At 38.4% G+C, this 21350-nt stretch overlaps 1 long non-coding RNA gene across 2 annotated transcripts in view; it reads left to right on the forward strand.

Moving 5' to 3' along the window:
- The window catches only part of LOC110260404 (uncharacterized), a 249758-nt gene that overhangs the window by 56545 nt on the left and 171863 nt on the right, over window positions 1-21350 (forward strand). The window contains exons 5-6 of one of the 2 annotated variants that reach the window (XR_014806469.1): window positions 5014-5292; window positions 6203-6439. The exons of the other annotated variant lie outside the window; for it this stretch is intronic. This is a non-coding gene — a long non-coding RNA (uncharacterized LOC110260404). The remainder of the gene's footprint in view (window positions 1-5013; window positions 5293-6202; window positions 6440-21350) is intronic. 2 annotated transcript variants of the gene reach the window in all.

Genomic DNA, 21350 nt, shown 5'->3' on the forward strand with positions numbered 1-21350 from the left:
AAGATAGGAGTTCCCTGGTGGTACAAGCTTATTAAAGATCCAGTGTTGTCATTGCTCTGGCTTGGGTCACTGCTGTGGTGCTAGTTTGATCCCCTGTCCCAGGAACTTCCACATGCTGCGAGCGTGACCATGAAAAAATATTAATAATAAAAGAATGTATATGGATGTATGACTGGGTCACTTTGCTGTACAGCAGAAATTGACAGAACATTGTAAATCAGCTATAATAGAAAAAATAAAAACCTTAAAAAAATTAATAATATACAGTTGGTCCTGCCTTACAGATGTGTTTTCATCTCAACACTATTGACATTGGAGGCCAAATATTTCTAGCAGGAGGCTGTCCTGTGCATTGTAAAGTGTTTAGCAACATCACAGGCCTCTATTCACCAAATGCCAGTATCTCTCCCACTGGTGATAAACAAAAGTGTCTTCAGACATTACCAAATGTGCCCTGGGGGCAGGGGGCAAAAATCACTTCCAGGTTAAGGCTATTGGCTTGAAGAAATTTAAATCTAGTGGGAGACACTGAGAAATTAATAGATAATTTTAAAAATGAGAAAAATTATGGTAAATGGGGAATGCAAATGTGCTTTGGGAAAACAAAGAAGAGGGACACTTAGCTAAGTTTTAGATCCAGAACACGATGCAGATGGGATTACTGGGGGAGTCTGAATTGATTTTGAGGTATAAGTGGGATTTAGCTCCTTCACAAGTAAGAATCAGTACATGTAGCAAGAAGTGCAGCTGAAATTAGATTGTTCGACCCCCAGCTACACCAATACTAGCAGGCTGAGTTTGGGTAAGTTACTCCCCCCGATAGTTCTTCAGGGGAAAATCAGAGTACCTCGCTCAAAGGTGGTTATATCAATAGTGTAGGGAACCCTGTGACCCTTAGCTCAATGCCTGCATATAATAAGCATTCAATAGATATTGGATATCAGCATTGTTGTTGTTGTCATGGTTGTCAAAAGTTTTGCAGAAATTCCCTCCTTAGGTTTATTCTAAAAGGATATCAAGCTCTCAAGCGCAGAGTTACACAGTTCTTTTGGGGGTATGCCTGAAGTTTTGCTAAGATTTTTAGCTGCCTGAGTTTTCCAACAGGAAAATCATTTGGAAAGAATTTGCCACAGACTCCAGCTGAGAATCTTGGCTACAGGGAAGAATCCTATGAGAGTTTCTGTAGAGGTTTTAGATGTTAGTTAAAAAAATATACACTATCTCGTTTTTTATGTACTCCTAAAATAGACAGATTACAGAAGTATTTTAAGGAATCCGAGAATTACTGAAGAAGGCCTGAAGAGAAATTCAGAGACTCAATAAGCATATTTGCCAGATGAGACTTAACCGTATGAAGTCTTCAGGACCTTACAATCACTGAGGCAGACAAAATCTACCCTGTACTCTGTTACCCTAAATAAGCCGTCTGAGTATTTCTGGTTTTGTGGCTTTTAGCTGAAACATGGCCAATTACTGCTTAAAAGACCAAAGGAGAGCTATCTTCCTTTTGTAACTCAAGATCCATGAATTACAATGCTTTTATGCTATATAAAATATCTGGAAACACTAGGTATTTTACGTCACTGAGTAGTATGAAAAATCTATAACCATAAACAAGCAATCTGGTGTCCTGTATGTATAAAGTCTAGATATGAGGAGTTCCCATCATGGTGCAGTGGAAACAAATACAACTAGGAACCATGAGGTTGTGGGTCTGATCCCAGGCCTTGCTCAGTGGGTTAAGGATCCAACGATGCAGTGAGCTGTGGTGTAGGTCCCAGGCATGGCTTGGATCTGGAGTTGCTATGGCTCTGGCATAGGCCGGCAGCTATAGTTCCAATTAGACCCCTAGCCTGGGAACCTCCATATGCCGCAGGTGCAGCCCTAAAAAAAAGACAAAAGACAAATAAATAAATAAAGTCTAGATATGAATACAGCATGCCCTTTGAGACTAGTACGTTTTCACAATAAGCAGTTTTATACCCAAGAGCTACTCCTTTTCATTTGTCTATTTAGAGTTCTTAGATAAACTACTGTTTTGCTGCTGTCTGTAGCCATAAAGTAGATGGATTGTTTCTAATAAATGGTACTCTTTTATTACCTATGATTGATCCATTATGGAAATCTTTATCAGTTTGCATGTGATTCTCATTGGTGACGTCTGGTAGTCAATGACTCTGAAAGACTGAACATTCTTGTAGTGGGTTGCTTCTCTTTATTTCATGGTCTAATTAAGCTCTTGGAAAAGCTGTTATTTTAATTACAAGAGACATTAATTAAATATTTGGGGGAGTTTCCTTGTGACTCAGTGGGTTCAAGATCCAGTGTTGTCACTGCTATGACGCAGGTTTGATCCCTGGGCTGGGAACTTACACATGCTGCAGGTGCGCCCCCTAAAAAGAAAAAAAATATTTTGGATATTAACAATGTTATTCTGTGGTACAACGGAGAGGAGTGTCAAAAATAACCCTGAGGATCACAAGGGGCTCTCTTTTTCATAAAGATAAGATTGACTCTTTTCAGAAATGGTGGTACCTGGGCGTTCCCATTGCAGCTCAGCAGGTTACAAACCCAACTAGTATCCATGAGGATGAGAGTTCAATCCCCGGCCTTGCTCAGTAGGTTAAGGATCTGGCATTGCTGTGAGCTGTGGTGTAGGTGGCACACGTGACTCGAATCCAGTGTTGCTGCAGCTGTGGTATAAGGGCCAGCAGCTACAGCTCTTATTTTACCCCTGGTCTGGGAGCTTCTATATGCCGCTGGTGCAGCCTTAAAAAGCAAAAGAAAAAAGAAAGAAAAGAAAAGGTGATACCTTTAATACATAATGGAATTATGGGCAATGTAAAAGTGGTATGGGGCATATTCAAGACAGTAAATTCAAGATGAACATCAATGAAAAGTGTAACAGAATTAATCTGAGTCTCACACTTTTCCCATTATCTCTCATTTGCCATAGAATATATACTTTGGAATTCTAGACTATATCTTGCTTTAAGATGTCAGATGTGCATTTTTATTTTATTTTATTTTATTTTATTTTATTTTATTATTTTTTTACTATCACCCAATGCTTGCTGGCCGTTGACTTGACTAGACTTTATTTCTGTCAAATATTGTTATACAGAGTTTGAAACACAGGGATCCACACTGTTTGGGTCCTACTGCCATTAGTATGGATGAATCTCAATCTACGTGTCTTCATACGTGACAACTAGATTTCAATTTCAACTGTCTTTTGCATATATTCTAATTATTATTCCAATAGCATCTCAAATTCATTATGTTCAAACCTCAACTGTACATCTATAGTATTTCTAGCTCAGTACTTTGACATATGATAGGCACTCAAAAAATTCCAGTTCTCTTTCTTCTTGAATCTTCTTGTTTGTTCTCATGATTCTTTCCTTTTTTTTTTTTTTTTCTTGAATGAGACTTAAAAATCCAGCATCTTTTACTAGTGTATTTTTCTCCTCGTTTTTTCTTCAGTAATTATTTAACTAACTCATGTTTTTATTTTTTTTATTTTTTTATTTTTTTGGTCTTTTGTTGTTGTTGTTGTTGTTGTTGTTGCTATTTCTTGGGCTGCTCCCGCGGCATATGGAGGTTCCCAGGCTAGGGGTTGAATCGGAGCTGTAGCCACCAGCCTACACCAGAGCCACAGCAACGCGGGATCCGAGCCGCGTCTGCAACCTACACCACAGCTCACGGCAACGCTGGATCGTTAACCCACTGAGCAAGGGCAGGGATCGAACCCGCAACCTCATGGTTCCTAGTCGGATTCGTTAACCACTGCGCCACGACGGGAACTCCTAACTCATGTTTTTAAGAAACTGTCTTGGGGTAGAGTAATTGGGAGGACACAGTTATGTGCTTCATAAATTTGTAATCTGATAGAAAGCCAAGGAGAGATTCAAGTATTAAAGTGACAATAGGTAAGTGTAGAGTTTTAGGAACACAAGTGGGGATACAAACCCAACTTGGGGGAGTCAGAAAAGAGTCTCCAGAGGAGAGGACAAGTAGGCTGGGTTATGAAACACAAATAAAAAACTATCCCAGAGTAAAGTGAGGGAGGTGAATGGTAACAGGAAGAGTTTTAGGAATTAGAAGTTAAAGTGTGAAGTGAACATGCCTCCCCTCTGCTTTAAGAGGGGCAGAGGTTGGGGAGATAAACAAGGGAGTTCATAGTTAAGTTGGTCCTTGTGTACCAAGTTAAAGGGTACATCTTGAGGGCAGAATACCAGTGATGGTTGGTGTTGGGAAGGGCTCTGTGACTATTTTCTGGCCAAAGCGCTATAAGGGGAAATGACAATGAAAAACCATTGACTGTGCTGCTTTCCAGTCTTCCTTTCCCTGCCAGATCAGGTGAAGAAATGGGCTCTTTCAGAAGGTGCTGGAGTTCTCCTCATGGCACAGTGGTTAATGAACCCGACTAGTCTCCATGAGGATGTGGGTTCAATCCTTGGTCTTGCTCAGTAGGTTGGGGATCCAGCATTACCATGAGCTGTGGTGTAGGTCACAGACATGGCTCAGATCCTGCATTTCTGTGGCTGTGGTGTAGGTCAGCAGCTGTAGCTCTGATTTGACCCCTAGCCTGAGAATCTCCATATGTCACAGGTGCAGCCCTAAAAAAAAAAAAAAAAAAAAAAAAAAAGAAAAAAGACAGATGGTGCTGTTACAGGAAAGTAGAGACCCCACTAGCCTGTGTTGTTAAATCACTGTAAAAATTTCATTTACCTTGGAGGATTGTTCTGACTTGGAGCAAACAACCCTGCTGAGATTTGGGAGTCATTTCTTACCAAAGAAGAATATTGGCTGTGTTCATGAATGTTCATTCATAGAAAATCTTTCCTTAGTCCAAATCTAACATTGCTACTCCCATCTTAACCATCATCACATAATTTATAGCAATTATTGCCACATGAGACTATCTTTCATTTGTTTATTGAGTGTATTTCTAGAATATGAACTCTGCAAAGCAATGACTTGTTTCTCTTGTTCACCTTTTTATTCCAGAGTCTAGGTCAATACCTGATGCATAACATGAAAAGTACTATTTTGAAGTGAGGATGATGGTTTTGCAGAAAAAGTGAGCAAAGGGCACAAGATTTGATTTGATTTCTTACGTATTATGCACATTGGAAGGAGAGAGTGGAAGGTATTATATAGTGATTTCAGTCAGAGAAAGAGGCCTGAGCACCTATTGGAGTGTGAAGATAACAATAAGGGAGCTCAGAATTCAATTAACTTGAATCATTGCTGTTGTCATTACTGATTTCACACCTCATGATAACAGTAAGTTATGGTGGAAGATTTGGGGACTTCTGGTATTTATGGTGTGTGAGTGTGTGTCTTGCGGATGGCCTTTTTGTTATTTGTTTCACACAAGTACATTTTCACTCCTGATCTCTGTTACTGCTAGAACTTCTGCCCCTATTGCTCCTATTGATTTTCCTAAATTAAGATATAAAGTTACCATGACAGATGGCAATGCCTCTTATCTGGAAACTACATGATGCTAAATAAAGAGATGTCCTAGTTTCTGACTTGTGAACCATGAATTTTGGAGCAAAATATGAGGTTACTAGGCAAAACAAATGTGCGGCATGCCAATGACCATTAAGGCAATATAATGAATGCTCAATGAAACAGTAAGTCTATAGGAAATGTTAAGATTTAGCCATTCAAGTCTAATGACTTAGAGTTCTCTAACTGGCACATTTGCAGGGATTACAAAGTATTTTGCTGGCTTTTCCTGCTGAACTTGAATTCTTGCTGGTAACAGATGATTGAGTCATGTAGAATTTGGTTTGAGTTTTGTTTCTTTCACTCATCTGGGTGATCTTGGTCAGATTTCTGAACTTTATCCTTGTGCATAGTTGTGAAATAAAGACTAATAAATTGTTACACTAGATTGTGGTAATAATTAAATGATTTGAAGTAGTAAATGGATTACCAAAGACCTGGACTAAATAGTATTAGCAGTTGCTTTGGGGACAGTATATTTGAAATATTACCCAGTACTTTTTCTTTTCTCAGTGATCCAGTGGGGTTCTTCCATGGGAAAGTAAATGAGAGGGTCAATGTTTTATGGTTGAGTCACTTCCTGTTTCCTACTGTCAGACAGAAAGAGGAAATAGAGAACTTCTCTGTTGCTGGAAGGAGGAGTGTAGTCTCTTAGATTAGTGTTCACATGTATTTACAGGCCTTTTCCTCATATCCATGGATGGAGTTCTCATCACTACCTCACTCATGTTGGATTTGGTCATGCGACCTGATTGGGCCGCATAGAGGAAGAAAGTACTTTGGCCAATGCAAAGGCTAACCACTGTAACATAAGCACAAGCTTGAAATATGTTCATGTGGTTGAGCTTGACGTCTTGCAACCTCTGCCATGGTCCTGAGAAGAATGTGACCTGGATAGTCCACTGTACCAATGAGGGTAAGAAACAGAAGGAACTGATTTGGATCTACCTTCAGCCTGGAGATAGGACAGTTAAGCTGGGTTCCACAATCCACAATTGTCTAGGTTCCACAATTCCCAACTCCTAGCCTGCTAGTGCATGAGTGAAAACATGTGATGGTTAAGTCACTTTAGTTTTTGAAATGACTTCCTCACAGCATTACTGTGGCAACAGATGACTGATAAAAAGAGCCAAACAGAAAGAGGTCAGAAGAGCAAAGATAAGAAGCAAGGTCTTGACTATTCTTAGAGAAACCCTGGGAATGGGGAGAGGCAGGTAAAAGTTCCAGATGTATTTGTATGAATCCAAAAATTTTCAGACTAATGCTTCAGTTTCTCATGTGTATCCTAGGGAGGTTGCAAGCTTCACAGAGAAGTTTTCCTTCTTTTTTTCCTTCTTCCTTCCTTCCTTTCTTTCCTTTTTAGGGCCGTATCCATGGCATATGGAAGTTCCCAGGCCAGGGGTCAAATAGGAGCCTATGCCACAGCCACAGCAACGACAGACCCAAGCCGCATCTGAGATCTATGCCACAGCTTGCAGCAATGCCGAATCCTTAACCCACTGAGCAAGGCCAGAAATCAAACTTGAATCCTCATGGATGCTAGTCAGGTTTTCAACCCGCTGAGCCACAAGGGGAACTCATGAGAAATTTTCTTTCTAGTGCAGTGTAGCAGCCAACATGGTACAGGAGCAGTAAAGTAACATCAGTGGAAGGAGATGCAGGTTGTATGGTCCTAAGATTTCTCTTTAAATCACCCTGACATTGAATGTGACATTCAAGGCAGCCAGAATATCCACATGTTCCAGGATAGAACTAGTAGACATGAAGATACCTTAGGGCAAGGATAAAGAGATGTCAGAGTGACAGGAGAATATGACAAGGACCATAGATTTCAGCTGCAGTTGTGAGTACAATGGTCTTCTACCAAAGCCAGCAGAGGGTACCCACCTATCATAGATTGTCACTGTGGACACCTGATAATCAGACCCAATTAGGGATATCTTTGCTTTGTCCAGTGAGAATTGGGAGAACGCACAAGAAGCAGCAGCTCCCTACCCCTGCTTCTCTGTGTATTTTTATGCTCAGCTATATCTCTAGCATAACGTTAAGAAAGTGAAGTTTGAGAATCTTTTTCAAAGAGGATAAGAATGTGATAGAAGATAATTTTATTAAACTGAATGCCATCATCAGGATTTCAGTTCTAGAGGAAGATAATGTCAAATTATGGTAAGCAAAGACTTTCTTTTTTGCACACCTTAATGAGAGCGTATATTTTGGCTTCTGTATAGTATTGCTAACTATTATCATCATCATCATTAATATTTCTTTTGGAAGGATCATCTGGTCTAATTCTTTTGACAGTGCTTAAATCCTCTTAAACACCATCAGAGACAGAACATTTATTATTTCATTCCATTTCCGTATAGCTACAAATACTAGAAAAGCTGTCCTTATATAAGAGCTAAAATTGATCTTCCTGTAGCTCATAGTTTCAGTCTTGTTTCTACCCCATGGAGTCATGTACAAATTTCTATTCCCTCATCCACATGACAGATGGACTTATCTATACTAAAAGAGAAAAAAAGAACTGACTATAAAATTTTAAATTTATCCATAAATTTAACCATTCTCATATTTCATTATGGTTCACACATTTTCAAATGAAAGCATCAAAATTGAGAACCGCCACATTTTGGAACAGGAGGTTAAAAAATTGTGTACCAAATAAAGGATTGGGATACATTATCTTGGCAGAAGTTTATGTAAAAGAATACCTATGAATTTTATTGGTTAAACGATTAGTATGGTATCAAAAGAGCAATAGCACATAGCAAGTAATTGTTTCAGTGTTTTCTGTGTTGGTAGTATTACACATAAATCATCCCAATGCCCAGTCTTCATCTTCCACTCTTTCCTTTCCTTCAACCTCTACCTCCAGTCAAATACCAAGTTCTATCATATCTTCCATCTTAAGAACACTTGAATCAGTTCCTTCTCTCTGCCTCCACTGCTGCTACTTGAGTTTGTACTGCCATTGTCTTCATATTTGAAGTTCTGCAATGGTTTTCCTGCTGGTCTCTTTCTTCTCAGTCGTTTCCCACATTGAAACAACAGTCTTTCTAAAATCCCCATATGATCTCATCTCTTTCATATTTATTCTAAGGCACATTGAATCTCCTCTTACCACAAGGAATCTTAATTTCTTCATGCCTCTCACACTGTGAGTTTGTTTCTGTGTTTAGTGTAATTTTAGTGACTAAAGGTATGTATTTTTCATACATGACTTTTTTTCCTTTATTTATTTATTTATTTTTTATTACACAAATGAATTTATCACATCTGTAGTTGTATAATGATCATAACAATCTGATTTCACAGGATTTCCATCTCAGAGCCCAAGCACATCCCCCCACCCCCCAAACTGTATCCTCTGGAGACCATAAGTTTTTCAATGTCTGTGAGTCAGCATCTGTTCTGCAAAGTTCAATCTGTCTTTTTTTTAGATTCCACATGTCAGTGAAAGCATTTGATGTCGGTGTCTCATTGTATGGCTGACTTCACTTAGCATGATAATTTCTAGGTCCATCCATGTTGCTAATAATGCTGGTATTTCGTTCTTTTTAATGGCTGAGTAAAATTCCATTGTGTATATGTACCACATCTTCTTGATCCACTCATACATGACTTTTTAAACACAAGCCCAGTATTCCACTTGACTCAATCAAAAAGAGAGGTAGGGAGTTCCCATCGTGGCGCAGTGGTTAATGAATCCGACTAGGAACCATGAGGTTGCGGGTTTGATCCCTGCCCTTGCTCAGGGTTAACGATCCGGCGTTGCCGTGAGCTGTGGTGTAGGTTGTAGACGCGGCTCGGATCCAGCGTTGCTGTGGCTCTGGTGTAGGCCAGCTGCTTCAGCTCCTATTAGACCCCTAGCCTGGGAACTTCCATGTGCCGTGGGAGTGGCCCAAGAAATAGCAAAAAGACAAAAAAAAAAAAAAAAAAAAAAAAAAAAGAGGTATCTTTCAGTGTCGATGGAAGATCTGACTCTACTGGACTGACTACATTACAAATTAAATGTCAGTCCCAATTGGCGGTTCAGATGGATTTTTATGGTCATTTTGATTAGTTGATTTTTGCCTAACCCTATTGTAAAAAATTGATTTCATCGTCACATATGTGAGAGGGTGATAATAATGCCATTGTTCTTTATCATTTTAATTTTGATCATTTTTTCATAAGAGAAAAATGATAAGCACAGTTCTCAGGGAGGGAATTATCATAATTTGAAAAATATGCTTTGAGAAGTGTTTGGGCTTGAAGGTGAGATCTTTGGGAACCAGACTGAAGCTGGCAGTAGGGAATGAAGAAGAGATGGAATCTACTTTACATAATATAATGAAAAAAGCTCAAAGTTTCTCTTTAAAATTTGAAGGACTGGTTGATGAGTAAAGATTTCAGAGCTAATTTTTTTTTATTTATTCATTATTCATTTTGCAGGGGAATGAACTGAGGTTTAGAGAAGTTAAGCCATGGTGGTTAATCCTGAAGGCTTTGCACTTGAGTAATATCAGGAACCAAAGCTTTCTAGTGGTAGGACTTGGGGGAAGTTATTTAACTTTTTTAACCTTCAGTTTTATGTGTATAAAGTGGAGGTTATAACAGTATTCAAATCACAGGATTCTTATGGGAGACTAAACGAGGTAATCTGTGTAAAGCAGTTGGCATGCCACTTGGCACTTACTCAGCACTTTCTAAAAATCTTAATTTTTTCCTTTTTTCCTTTTCTTATTTTACTTTTGCCCAAGTCCCCAGAGCTAATGAATGGTTTTACATTCCTAACTAATTCATTCTAAATCCAAACTTTAGTGCTGTTGCATTATGTACTTCTGCTGATTATTTGTGCAACCAATCACACATCACAAGGTAGGGACTTTTGAAAATCTTATAAGGTAGCACTACAATCTCTTTATTTAGTATGGACTTATTATTATCATTATTCTGCTCTGCCTGCTGCCTCAACTTTTTATAGAAAGAATATATATCTTTTCTTTGAGGATCTGCTCTTTTTTCACTACCTATTACATTGGATTTTGTGGGGCTGTCAATTTCCACATCTTTTCCCAAGGCCACAGATGTGAGCATAAGATCTATTATAGAATTGTGTCCTTCCAGATGCAGCAGTGATTCTGATAGTTGGACATGTGGCTTAAGTTGATATATTGTAATAAATAGTCTGACTCCCTATATTGGTGTTCAACTGCTGACAAAGTTTTCAGCCTACCCCTTCCTCATCCCTTGTGCTTCACATCTGGGCAAGATGATAAGAAAGGCCAGTGCTTCTTCTTTGGTGCTGGTGGGAAATTTAAACCAGGCAAACACCTGCCCATGCACAGGCAGCCTCATTCTGGTCCCATCTCCTAATCACAATTAAAGCCTCAAGCCAGCCTCCATTTTTGGCTCTTTCAAGCCATTTTCTGACTGGCATGGAAAGTCAGCCCTGGTCTCTCTAGAAAGCTTCCTTATATAAGTGAGAAGCCTGTGTGTCTGTGTGTCTGTGGTGGCAAGGGAGTTCATCAGTCTTAACGCCTGATTCAAACTTTGGGTCTGGATACATACTGCCTCTCAAGAATGGCAATAACAGAGTAAACGAGTCTCTTCTTTCTCTTAAATTTTGAGGCCTCATGAAATGAACCCTCACTGCCAGCTGCCAAATCTCCTATAGCATGGGCAGGAGGAGAGAACAGAACCAACATCCAGAAAAAAGCCAGGGAGTCAGTGGGAAAGTCTAAATGGCACTGATTTAAGTTCTGCAATCCACTCGACTTCCCAGTTACCTGAGCCAATAACTCTCCCTTTGCGGCTTAAACTAATTTATTGCTTTCAGTAACTTTCAACCAAAAGAATTTTGTCTTCAAGAGAAGAGAACCTTTATTTTTGGAAAAATATCTTGATAGGCTCCAAGGCCTTGAGAATTGAAGAAAGTTTTAGAAAAGGAGGCTGAGTTGCTCTCTCTGGGATGAGGAAATAGATATTTGTCATTGCTGTGGCTCTTCAGTATGAAGAAAGATGAGAGAAGTATGCTTCATCTTGAATTGCCAACGGAGGCTCTCTGAGGTCAGGTTGGTTGAAGGGAAAAGAATATCTAGTAAAAGATCTTAAAGTTGCTGTGTGATTCCTCCTCAGGATCCCTGATCCTCAGGAAGGTGTCAAGTCTCATTAATGCTTTGATGTAGCTTTTGTGGAAATGGGTGAAATGGCTGTTGAATTTCACATTTGGGTTGCTGGGAAGCAAAACAGAGTCCACCTGTGAGAAGGCAAAGGTTGTGTGATTTTGTTCACAGAAAACCTTAGGAGGAATTGGGGCTTGTACCGGCTGCAGCATCAGGAGAGGGGCTTGGGGGATAATTTTACTTAGATCTCAAGGGGTAGAAGAGTTCAGGCAGAAACCTGAGTAATACAGTTTATATTAAATATGGAGTTAGTTTGTAGGGAATATTATTGGAATAAGTCACTATAAAAAGTGCATACTTGGGAGTTCCCGTTGTAGCACAGAGGAAACAAATCCGACTAGTATCCACAGAGATGCAGGTTCGATCCTTGGCCTCACTCAGTGGGTCAGGGATCCTGCATTGCTGTGAGCTGTGGTGTAGGTCATAGATGAAGCTCAGATTCCACATTGCCGTGGTATAGGCTGGCAGCTGTAACTCTGATTCAACTCCTAGCCTGGGAACTTCCATATGCTGTGGGTGTGGCCCTTAAAAAAACCCCAAAAAACAAAAACCCCAAGATGCATACTTTACCCTCCAAAAATCTTATGGGTATCATTTTGTGATTTCATTTACTCTATGCACTAAGTACTTATGTGATGACTTGCAAAAGTTTGTTTTCTTTATGGACCTAATTTATGTCCATGTCATAACCTAGGTACTAGGGAAAGCTCACTCATTATATGCTCAAAAATAGATTTAAATATAGCAGTACAGGCAAAAATCTATTACTGCAAATTCTAAAAGAACAGTCCATAATTTCAGTTTTGGTTGTAATTCATTTTTATTGATTTAAACTAAGGGTTCATTAACTTAGTTTTGCCATATTTTTGCTAAGTAGAATATCCTAGTATATTTATTAACCCAGCATGTTGTATGAGTTTTTCAAATCTTTGTATTAAGACATTTTCCAAATCTATTGTGTAAATAGAGAAATCTTATTATTTATATGAATTTATAAATTAACATTTTTCTTTTCTTAAAAAATTGCTTAATAAACAAATTAAGCATATCTAATAGAATCTGGGATAGAATCCCAGAACTAGAAAGGGTTTTATTTTTGTTTTTTATTTTTTGGACACTCCCATGGCATGTGGAAGTTCTGGGACCAGTGATCAAACCCGTGCCACAGCAGTGACAATGCTGATCCTTAATCTACTGAGCTACCACACACCCTAGAAGTGGCTTTAAATATCATCCTGTTCCCCTAATTTTTAGATGAGGAACTGAGGCTGGGGGAAACTGAATGTCTTGCTCAAACCACATATGTGGGATTGAGAACAGAACATGGATACATGGCTTTTTGTCAGACCTTTTTTCTACCATGCCATTTTCCCATCTGTGAAAATGAAGGTGATGAATTAGATCATTTTTAAGGTTCTTTTCCCCTCTAAAATCCATTTTTAAAAATTCTAAGGGTTTGGGTAATTGCTATATTGGTACCAAAACTTCTAAGTAACTGGGAACAAATAACTGCTTATCAGAATACTTGGAACTAAAATGTGTTTTGTACGGCAGACCAGCTCAGTATGCATCTGCAGTCAAAGAAACCACCCAGCTTTGACTCCACTGCCTGCCATTCACTAGAATACTTTCTCCCAGTTTCTCACATTATCCCAGCACTTTGAGTAAGGTACTATGTTTCAGAAATACATAGTTTCAACTAAGAAATGAGGTGTAAAATCTTAGGAACCTGGCTCAACAATCCAGGAGGAAGGTTTTATCAAATTCCTACTGTGTTTAGCGTGGTGCCAGAGACTATACTGGATAAAAAGGAAGTGTGAGGCATGGACCTCACGTTTAATGGTATTGTCCAGGGGAAGAAATAGAGCTATCTTATGCAAGATAACAGAAAAATGGTATGTTATGTTGCATGGTTCTGGCACCAAGTGAAACAAAGAAAGAATGCTCTTTATATCTCCCTAGTTCTCTATATTTTTCTTAGGCATTTAATTTTTTCCCATCCTCTAGAAATAAAGTTTAGATAGTTAGGATGGGATACTCAGGGTCTTTAAAACAAAAGTGAGGAATTTTGACCTGAGGAGGTAAATCAAAGAAGTCATTAATGTAGGTTTGTACAGGTAAGTGAGGTGAGGAAAATGCGGTTTTAAGATTAGTGACAGGCAGTGGTATGCAAGCTGGATTTTCGAGACTGGAAACCTGAATGAAGGAGGTAAGGGTAGTTTCAGTAATCCTAGATGATGTACTGTGGGTGTGTTAGATATGTGATGCTGGTTGTATAGCAGCTCCAAAAGTCAGCAGCTTGACACAGTAAAGCTTTATTCCTCTTCATGTTGCAGTCCAGGGTGGGCTTGTAGGGGACCTCATGCTTCAAAACCGTTTACAAACCCATGTAATTTGTAAACTGTGGGTTTGACTTTTTTTTTTTTTGAAATATGTAAATATTTATAAAACTTCAAAAATTACTCCCCACGTGCATTTTAAAACTTCCTTATTTGATGAATAACATGACTCACATTTGCAGTAACATGGTAGTAGGAACTCTTTTTACCAATTTGTTTACTTTTACTTTTCCGCAAGTAAATTTTCTTTCCCTGCTGCTGGCTAATCCTTTCTTTTCTTCTTTTTTAAAAAATTACTCAATGAGGAGTTCCCGTCGTGGCGCAGTGGTTAACGAATCCGACGAGGAACCATGAGGTTGCAGGTTCGATCCCTGCCCTTGCTCAGTGGGTTAACGATCCGGCGTTGCCGTGAGCTATGGTGTAGGTTGCAGACCAGGCTCGGATCCAGCGTTGCTGTGGCTCTGGGATAGGCTGGCAGCTACAGCGCCGATTGGACCCCTAGCCTGGGAACCTCCATATGCTGCGGGAGCAGCCCCAAAAACGGCAAAAAGACAAAAAAAAAAAATTACTCAATGAATTTTATTACATTTATAGATTTATAGTTGTACAACAATCATCACAACCAAATTTCATAGCATTTCCATCTTAAACCCTCAGTGCATCCTCCAACCCCCCAACCTGTCTCATTTGGAAACCGTAAATTTTTCAAAGTCTGTGAGTCAGTATCTGTTCTGCAAAGAAGATCATTGTGTCCTTTGTTTAGATTCCAAATGTAAGTGATAGCATTTGATGTTGATGTCTCATTGTCTGACTGACTTCACTTAGCATGATAATTTCTAGGTCCATCCATGTTGCTGCAAATGCCGTTATTTCTTTCCTTTAATGACTGAGTAATATTCCATTGTGTATATGTACCACATCTTCTTTATCCACTTGGGTTTGACATCTTTAACTTATGGTTTCAAGATTACCTTTCAAGAGTATACACAGCCATCAGACTGGATGGAAGGAGATGAAGAAAAAAAAGAGACAAATTGTTTCTGCCTTAGGTCACTGAGAAGCAAAGAGACCTGGGAACTGTAGTTCAGGGATGTGACTGGGAAGAGAAAACTGACTTGTGACCAGGAAGTGTGCCCAGCTTCCTCCCTGTGGGTCTCTAGAACATCAGTTTTGATAAACAGAAAAGCACTAACATTAACTGAATGGGATATGAACTGTACAATATAGCAATATTTCCCAAATTTGCCTGATGATACTGATCATATGAGGTACTTAGCTAAAAAATATTGATTTGAGAGCCCTGACTCAGACCTTCTGAATCCTGTTCTCCAGAAGAAGGGTTTTGAAATCTATGTTTTTACTATGTTCCGGGTGATTTTTATCACTAGGCAAGTTTTGAAAACCCTGCTTTGGATAAATACAATCTTTTGTGTAGAATCTGTTTTTATTCTCCATTTTTCACATGAGGTTTTTCAAGTTAATTAACTTGCTCAAGGTCACAAAACTGGGGTGTGGCAGAAATGGGGCCTGTACTTGCCAGACCCTATAGCTAAGCACTTTCTTTCATCCTGCCTGTTTTAAACTTAGGCCTGTCATTTAAAGCCAGGGTCACAAATACTGCATCTCCCACTTCCCTGGATTATCTGTCCAGTGAGGAAAATATAATATTTGTTCAATTTGCCTTTTATCTTTTTATATAACGATGTTATATATCTTATACAAATATATATTACATATATTTATTTTATGTATATATTTATTTTTTCTTTCATATTCCAATTGGACTTGCTTGCTGGGCTGTTTCCTTGGTTTCTAGATGGGAGCTTGAATCAGAAGTATGACTCCTTCATGATTCAGGGGTCTCCAGAAAAATACTCAAATAAGGATTAATATGGCATCAAATAATAAAGATATCAGAATTATACTTAATGTATAAACACTAAACCAAATGAGAAAACTGCCTATAAGTTATCTTTTACAGAAAAAGACTTTTGCTCTATCCAAAATGCAACAAATTGTAGTATATCAGGCATCCTTCTATGATTTAAAATTTGATATATGGTTTGTCATTTCACTGTAATACCTGAGATTATAATATTTTAGACTTTGCACTTTGAATTGCTACTCTAAAGAATAAATAGAATAAAAAATTCAACAAAACAACTTTTTCTGCAATTTAAGAGAAATTTTCTTATATATAACTCTCATGGAATTATGGTATTAATGATTTATTTGTAGATTATAATTTCTTAAAAGATCATTGTCAGAGTTCCTTGGTGGCTCAGCGGGTTAAGGATCTGGCATTACCACTGCTGTGGCTCAGTTTGCTGCTGTGGCACTGGTTTGATCTCTGGTTTGGGAACTTCCACATGCTGTGGGAACAAAAAAAAAAGAAAAAGAACAAAAAGATCATTTTCTTACACTCACTGTTTCTCTTAGAACCAATAAAATAAAATTGCACAAATTATGTGCATTTATGGTTTTCTGGTATGATGCAGATCACTCATGCTAAGCATTTAATTTGCAAGTATCTTAAATATTATATTTAATTCACTGATCCCATATTTTTTGTTTTGAATGTGTATATGTTTTACTCAGTCTGGGGGAGAAATGAAAAGTTCTATTCCTACATTATGATTGTATATTAACACTAAGCCCCCAAATTTATCTATACTGAGTAAAACTTATCCATTGCAAAAGGAGAAAGGAGGTGAATGATTTTGAACTTTGTGAGAAGCTCTGAGAACTCAGTGAGGGTTGAACCAAATGACACATTAGAATATGCGTGATCCTTCCCAGCTATGGGACTATCCCTTACGGTCCCAGGATATCAGGATCCTTTAAAGAAAAAAGAGATTCAGGAGCTCAAATGTTGGTTCCGCGATGTTATGCAAAATTGTATAACATGTGAATTGGAAGTTTCTAACACTAAATTTGGAAGCAATTCTTTTGGTGAAATTTATCCCTGATGCATTTGGTGGTTCAGTTGTGAACCTCATTTAGCCTACAGAATCCATATGGGGAATTTTAAGACTTTGCTTATCATTCTGCTTTTAGAGTATGTGAATCAAGACATTTGGACTCTGAATCACCATTTGGTAGTCTTTTAATTCTGGATACTTTGTTCCTTCCAAATAAGAACCAACTTTCAAGACGAAAATTTCTCTGACAAATGATAGTAAATGCACACATCAGTAGTTTTCTATCATTTTGCCTTCGTACCCTTAAAAGTCATCATGAATCCTGCCTCTGTGAAGGCAATGGGACCTGGCTAGTGAGCTTGGGAAAGAAGGACCCAGAGGTCTGAGAACTTCTCAGGTATGAATACATGAGATATGAGACAACTTTTGTCTTATTTTTCAAAAGTAACTGACATTTAAGGGAAAAAATGGGTAGAATATAAATTCTGATCTTGAGACAGTTACTCTGGTAGTCACATTATTTTATTTTAAGGTAAAAATAATTCTATACTCATTGTTCCATTTGGGAAATCAACATTTGATAATAAAAGTTTTGCCTATGGCTCAGTAAATGGCATGTTGTATAAGAGAAAAAGAAGCCTCGGGATCTTCAAATGCATCATATTAAAGTGCATTTGGTGGCAAATTTATGTGTGGCATTTTATAATACTTTGTGAATCTGTATCCTCCAGTCATCTTGGCTTTTAGGACCTGAAGAAAAATTTACTAATTTCTTTGGAACTTGAGCAGCAATTTTAGAAAATTAATCTGTTAAACACCTTCTTTTTCCTTTTTCTTTTCTTTTTTTCTTTCTTTCTTTTTTTTTTTTTTTGGCTGTGCCTGCAGCATGTGGAAGTTCCCTGGCCAGGAACTGACCCCACACAGCTGGGGCCTGTGCTGCTGCGTTGACAATGCTGGATACCTAACCTGCTGCATCACAAGCAAACTCCATATTCACCATCTTCTTAATGGTATAGCATAGAGGTTCAGAACACCAGCTGTGGAATTAGGCTGCTTGGGTTTGAAGCCCTATTAGCTTATTATTAGCTGTGCAATTGTGTTGTTAGCCATATGCAAGTCACATAAGCTCTTCTGTAACCTCATCTGGAAAATGAGGTTATCACTAGTGCCTATATCCTAAAGTTCTTATGAAGATTAAATGAGGAAAAACATATGAATCAAGGTCTCAGCATAGAGCTTGGCATATACTAAGTGTTCACACATATGCATGACACTCCCTCTTTCAAGCCAGGAAGCAGGAGAATGATCAGGGTGCAGAGAGAGTAAAGACAGCCCTCTGCGTTTGGTATTTCCCTTTGCTTCTCTCTTGTTCCTCACTAAGTCAGTGAGCTGCTCAGGAAGCCACAGGAGAGATTCCCAGAGATGCCACGTGCAGCTGGAAATGAATTCAGAAAAATCGGAGGGCTGCAATTTTGTGTCAGAAACTACAAACACAACATTGCTATTGTCTGCATAGAATTAGGGAATGCCACTTAGGCTTCTCGTGAGTTAAATTATGCAATCAGAGGAACTGTTGAACATACTTTTTACAAAATGGAAAAGAACTTCATACAAAATCTAGCAGAGCTCAAATTTAAATATCCAGCTCTAGTAATGTGCTTCTAAATATAGCTTGGTTTCTTGCAATCTGCACCACTCATCTTCCAGCAAGAAGATTAGCATGTGCTCATAGCCATAAAATTGGCAGATATTTAATTTATAGTAACTGGGTTTTTTAATTTAAATGTTAGATTTAATAAGCTAGATAAAATGTAACAATTATGGATGAAAAAATTGAGTCCATTGTAATTCATTCAAATAATGCTCACAATACAGGATAAAGGAGAAGTAAATCTTCAAAAATCTCCCACTTTACCTTCTTTACTAGTTGCACAGTTCTTCAGAGCAATCAGTTTTATGACATTGTTCTTACTTAACAGGTATAGTCATTTAAGCACCCATGTAGAAAATATCAAAGAAAATAATTGAAAACCTAGGTTATGATGGGTGTTGACATCTACCCTACTTAGTTCTTTATTCAAGTATCAGAAAAGTCTGATCAATTAATTCCCTAAACCAGACTTAAGGAGATGCTTCTTAATTGAGACCCACCTTGCTAGCTAGATTTTGGCTTCTCTACTTAAACTGTTAAGCAAAAAACAAACTCACTTTAAAAAATTGCCACAGCAGATGATTTTGGTATCCTACATCATATCCCCTCAGCTAACCTGTGAGTTCAGTCTGAGGTGGGCAAAATTCTAACATGCTCCCCAAGGGCTTGGCCCCTCGCGTTCATACCTTTTCTCAATTGCTCAATCAACTGCTAATCTAGATGCTGCTGTGAAGGGATTTTTGCAGATATAGTTAAAGTCCTGATCAGTTGATCTTGAGACATGGATATTGTCTGACTTCATCAAATCAACCTTTTAAAAACAGTCTTTAGGGTTCCAGTTGTGGCTTAATGGGTTAAGGACCTGATGACGTCTCCGTGAGGATGCAGGCTTCATCCCTGGTCTCACTCAGTGGGTTACGGATCCTGCGTTGCCACAAGCTGCAGTGTATGTCACAGATGGGGCTGGGATCCTGTGTTGCCATGGCTGTGGTGTAGGCCTTAGCTGAAGCTCTGATTTGATCCCTGGCCTGGGAACTTCCATATGCTACAGGTGCAGCCATAAAAGAAAAAGAGTTTTTGCCACTGGTGGCAGAAAAGTCAGAAAGATGTGCTCTTACTGGTTTAGAAGAAAGCAAACATACATCTGGTGAGCTGCCTGCCTAGTGAGGGTCCATGTGAAAGGAGACATGGGCAGGTTCTTATACCCAAGAACAGTCTTGACCTGACAGCTGTCAGGAAAGTAGGGACTTCAGTCCTACAACTACAAGGAAGTGCATACTGATAGTGACCAGTAAGCTTGGAAGAGGACCATGAGTCCACAGCCCCAGTCACCCCCTTGATTTCAGTCCATTGAGACCCTGAGCAAAGAATCAAGTTATGCCTGGACTTCTGACCTTCAGAAACTGTGGCCTAACACACAGGTGTTATTTTAAGTTTCTGTTTGTGGTAATTTATTACACAGGAATAGGAACCTAATCCTACATAGCCTTAACTGTTGCACAGCAGTGGAGGCTCAAGTCATTAAAGTTCCAGCCTAGTGCTCTTTAAGCAGGCATCTATGTTCCCAGAAATGCTGGTGTAACGGAGCCCCTGATGCCTATATCATTCCTTCCCTGTCTTACTTTTTCTTTATAGTAAATTCACCTGTATACAGGCACTCATCTCAGATTCTATTTTCAGGGAAATCTAAACTAAGAGAGTTGTAAGCCTTTAGATGAGTTAGATAAGAACTAGAGATTCTCATACTAAGTGAAGTAACTCAGAAAGAGAAAGACAAATACTATATATCACTTATATGTGGAATCTAAAATATGGCACAGATGAACCTATGTACAAAACAGAAAAAGACTCACAGACATAGAGAAAAGACTTATGGTTGCCAAAGGGGAGGGGGGAGGGGGTGGGAGGAATGGAGAATTTGGGGTTGGTAGATACAAACTGTTATATTTAGAATGGATAAGCAATGAGGTCCTACTGTATAGCACAGGGAGCTATGTCCAATCTCTTGGGTTAGAACATGATGGAAGATAGTATGAGAAAAAGAATGTGTGTGTGTATATATGTGTGTGTGTGTGTGTGTGTGTGTGTACAACTGGGTCACCATGCTGTATAGCAGAAATTGGCACAACACTATAAATCAACTATACTTTAATTTAAAAAAAGTAGATCTTCCCCCCTCTAGTGTAACATCCTTAAAATATTACCAAGACAGTGTATTAAAAGTAAAAAAGAAAATTTCCTGAGCCAATCAGCAAAAGAGAATATAACACATTTGGATTGAAAGAGTCAAAATAAGGTGATTGTATGAAATACCTCAGAAGCTGCTGTGTGATGACTTGTGTCAACCCCCTAAAAATGATTATTACAATTCATTTCATGTGAATAATGATGTTTCAGATTTATAAAGTACTTTCATGTATATTTTAATTTTAATTCCACAACAATCTATCTATCTATCTATATATATATTTTGTGTGTGTGTGTGTTCGAATGATCTTGTTCTCTTGAATAACTTGGATTGTATCATGTTTGAGCAGTAGATATCACATAGTTTTAATTTGGGACTTTTAAAAATGATTTCATTGTGTCATGCAAGCAACATAGTTTAAATGTTTCTTCATTTCAAAATTATTGCATAGTTCAATATGGGTCAGTTTTTTGTTTCCTGGTTTGCCAATTCTATAACTGTTAAAAAAACATTGAATAGAGGCAGCCTATATCTTCATGAAAGCTTATAACATTTCTA

The sequence above is a fragment of the Sus scrofa genome, chromosome 1, assembly GCF_054392235.1.
Source record: "Sus scrofa isolate SSC_HxYL_T2T_F1_AM1 chromosome 1, Sscrofa_HxYL_maternal_Yorkshire_Landrace_v2.0, whole genome shotgun sequence".
Classification (NCBI taxonomy): domain Eukaryota; kingdom Metazoa; phylum Chordata; class Mammalia; order Artiodactyla; family Suidae; genus Sus; species Sus scrofa.